This window comes from Halyomorpha halys, unplaced genomic scaffold, assembly GCF_000696795.3.
Source record: "Halyomorpha halys isolate HHAL.00 unplaced genomic scaffold, Hhal_1.1 Scaffold303.1, whole genome shotgun sequence".
In the NCBI taxonomy this organism is placed as follows: Eukaryota; Metazoa; Arthropoda; class Insecta; order Hemiptera; family Pentatomidae; genus Halyomorpha; species Halyomorpha halys.
Window position 1 is genome coordinate 707,997 of NW_027115075.1, and position 4,172 is coordinate 712,168.

At 28.8% G+C, this 4,172-nt stretch overlaps 1 long non-coding RNA gene across 1 annotated transcript; it reads left to right on the forward strand.

Moving 5' to 3' along the window:
• Positions 1-3,417: 3,417 nt before the first annotated feature.
• On the forward strand, positions 3,418-3,870 carry LOC136796955 (uncharacterized). Its single transcript, XR_010844744.1, has 3 exons — positions 3,418-3,461; positions 3,565-3,654; positions 3,733-3,870. It is a non-coding gene; the product is annotated as an uncharacterized lncRNA (long non-coding RNA).
• The last annotated feature ends 302 nt before the right edge of the window (positions 3,871-4,172 follow it).

The window sequence follows — 4,172 nt, forward strand, 5'->3', positions numbered from 1 at the left end:
TCTATTCTTTTCCTCAATGATATACCAACCTACACAGTGTTTACACGCCCAAAATATACTTCCGTGAAATCCAGCGTAATCTTGGCATAGTGTAAGGGCGTCCTTAAGACAACTAGGCTGTGACCCCGCCTTTCGGAATTCAGATTGTTTTTACATAACCATTTAATTTTATGAGACACATTATTTAAAAATAAATATTACTTACTCGTACCTGAAATTAATTGTTGCCTGTTTGGCTTCCAGATATGAAGTAGTCAACACTGCTCTCTTCCATACCATTTGGTTGATAGAAATGACTTCTAAAATATTGGACAATAACTCGATGTACGACTTCGTTGTTCCTCAGCAAGTGAAGATTCAGTTCTTCTTAGACTTCTTACCTCCGTTCATGGCTATAGTAATGAGATTCTGCTATGTGTGTATTGCCGCATCTTCACTAAAGATGGAGGTGATTTTAAAATTAAAAAGAAAAACACAGTATATCTAGAATTCAGTATTTTAGTCAAAAAATGAACTTATAAGTTAATTCATAATTAATAAAAAATATAATCGATATTGAATAAATTATTTCATATATAGTTTTAAAAAAATCCACAACAAAAAGCAGTCCATTATTCCATTATTCTAGGGTTATAATGTGGTCGATATAGCGCTTGAACTTTCTAATTAAGTTCAGGATTGGTGTCTTTTGAACCAATATTGTGATTAAGTCAAATGAAGGTTTCTAATGAGTAATCTTAATTCCACTACAGTTCATGAAAAGAATCCCACTCAAGGGATAAGCAGTTTTAAAATGTGACGGATCCACAGAGAAAAATGCCATCGTCACTATTTTCATGAATAAATAATTGTTTGACAAATATATGTATATTATGAAGTATAATATATATGATATGAAGTGATTACTTTAGTCGAACAATAACATAACGTAACTGCAGCATTATTATGCATTACATTATTTATTGAGTTTTTTTTTATTAAATTTCCCTGAAAATCTCTACGTATTTTTCTGAAAAAATTCCCAATGCCTACTGATTAATGAGGCAGAAAGGAGGTACTTGAAAGATGATGCTGTATATACTTATAAGATAATTTTCAATGGTACATATATTATTCAAAGATATTTTCAAAAATATTTCAACTTTCCTGTTACTGAATCCAAAAATAGCTCAACATTTCTTTGATAAGAAGAAACATTAATTTAATAAGATATTTAAAAAATGCTTGATTGTTACCAGAGGCAAAAAGTAATAGTAATACTGAAGGTATAAATTAAAAAAATTAAAATTAATAACGATCTAATAATTAATAATCACCCTTTGCTACTTCGTTGTTATATATAAATTATAAATTTACTCATTAATATTTTTTTAAATACAGTAAATTGCAATAAATATTTAAAGGTATAATAATTAAAAAATAAATTATCATCTAATTAGTACTTTGATGAGTTGCCCCTTCAGTTCCCTGCACAACAGTACGGTCGTATCGGTTGGATAGGTATACTGGGCCTTAATTTTCCCTAACTAGCCACCTGTGTTTTTATGAACAACTGTGGACGAAGCTGCAATAAGGAGGTGCGAAACCTCTTTTTTGTGCAGAACATGTTTTTTAATTCCTCATCATCTTAACTTTATTCAAATCTCTAATACTTTAATATAGGACTAATAAAAAATAAAAATAAAAAAATACGCCATTGATATCATGGAAACTTATTTGAAAAAAATTGTCTCCTCCCCTTTCATATACTCTCTGACTCAATTAATATAAATGACTGAGAAAAAAAACAACATATTCCAAATAGAAAGTATATTATATTTAAGTATAAATCCACGACCATATTTTTAACCAGCATCTCTCTAAAGAGTCACTACCAGTTGCTTTGATGAAAAATTAGATCAATGATGAAAAATCTCTTATTAAGTACGTAAAAAAAATCGTGAAGTTTTATAAAGACCTGTTTTAGCCATCTAAATGCACTAGACTTGTAAGGATAATTGCGAAAACTGTGTACACAGTAGTGAATTGGGTGAAGAAAATCCCTAGACTTCACCAAATTTTTCATTTTTTAATATTTTGATATTTTTTAGTTGTCGTGAAATAATCTAGTGGATGAAAGTTATTATCATTTGGTATTAAAAATATTTTCCAAAAATTTCATTTCTTAACAAAACAATTGATAAAGCGTTCAAATATCTGGATTCTTCTTTCTAGTCTGCTAGAGCCCTGGTCTCGTAGCCGTGTATCAGAGTTGGCCTTATTGTATTCTACACCCTCAGCTATATACATAAAATAATATACATAAGTAATACATTGTAATAATATAAAATAAAAATTGAAATTCTTAATCATAAAAAATTCAAACGGAAAAATGAAAGATTAGGAAGCAGACTGGGAAAAGTAATACTGAAATGTTTTATAACAAGCTTATTCTATTGAGACTTTTTCACCGTTACCCAAAACCTCTGATTAACACTAATCCAGGAATCATTAGTCACTTGTTCGTTTTTTTATGTTGTATTCGATTCTTCATATGTCAATTATTAAAACTGGCCTTTTTTTTAAAATCAGAAATAAATATTGAAGAATTCTAGATACGTTTTTACTTCGACAAGATTAAACGTAGTAATAAATTAGAAACTAGAAATTAAAAAGTAAAAAAATAATAATGAGAATAATTAATTTCATACATACACGTATAAGAGTATAATGTAAACTTGGTTCAAGCATTAAATTTTAAACAAAAAAAAAATTCAAAACATTGTCGAAAAAAAAAAACCAAAGTGTGCAATTTTGTCAATATAAAATTAGCAATATTGCCTTTAAAAGTCTTTTTCATGATTCGAGTTTCTGTCGGGGTTTGGCGGACTTTGGAGGTAGGGAATAATCAATGCAATTACACAATTTTATATATTTATTTTTTTTCGTACCATCCTGTATTATATTATTATGTATACCAGTGAAATATCTCCTTGTGGCATTATAAGATTAGTTGCAGGGACCAATTAATGTAGTTAAGAAATTATAGCTGACTCCAATGATTATTGAATGTACAACATGTAATAATCTCTCAAAAGGGATCATAACACGAAAAAAGGTCATACTTCCCGCCCGGATCCGCCCCACTAAAACCCCCGGGGAGCGACGGTCCAATACTTTTGAAATATTTGCTTAAAACGGTATGAGGAGATTTTGAGATAGTTTATTGAGCAATATTTAAAAGTGCCTGAATTGGAAAACGGCCTTATGATGAAGTTTAGTCGGAGGGTTTGAATCATCTCTAGTATTAGGTTGAGCATTTTAATCTGAACTCTACAATTTTACAAAAATACGGTCTCTACTTATAACTAATCAATGCATTTTTTTTTTAGAGAGAAGAAATTTTAGAACAGTTGATGCTTTTTAAGATAAAAAATCTCCAAAACGGTAATAGGATACCACGGTATCTCAGCTATGATAAGGTTATTAAATTACTGTTATTATCATAAGTTAATATAATCATCATCAACTATTAATGTTAATGTATTATCCAATGATATAAATAATATATAATTCCTTTGACAGGTTGATGTTTGGATTGAAATAGTGAAAGACAGTAATTTCGAACTATCAGGAATTGGTATATTTGTACTGGATAGAGAGTTCCTTACAAGTGTAATGTTAATTTTATTACTTTTTCTTATTATTATTATTATTATCATTACCGAATAATAAGAAAGCAACTGGTTTCAGTTGGCGGAATTGACTCTGTCTTTCATAATTATAAGCTTGAGCAATAAATTGCGATCAAAAGAAGCTGAAAAACAAGTGAACCAGTAATATCCAACAACAGTCTTCATAATTTGATTTATAATAACCATCAATAATCACCAATTACATACTTATTGTTATTTTTTAATTAATCAGGATATAATAATATATAGTTAAGGTGAAGATTTACGTTCAATTTTTATTTTTTCTGTTATCAATTAGTCCATCACCTTTCCCGAAAGGTTTATAGCACGCTATTTGAGTAGAGTAGCTAATTTTAAATTTGACTTGATATTAATTAATTATCTGTGTATATATTCAACAACGTTTATTAATAGTTATCCTGGATAATAATAGCAATAAAGAAATAATTGTAACTTTTCATATTTGTAAATAAAATCGGATGGTACTGATAAATAGAG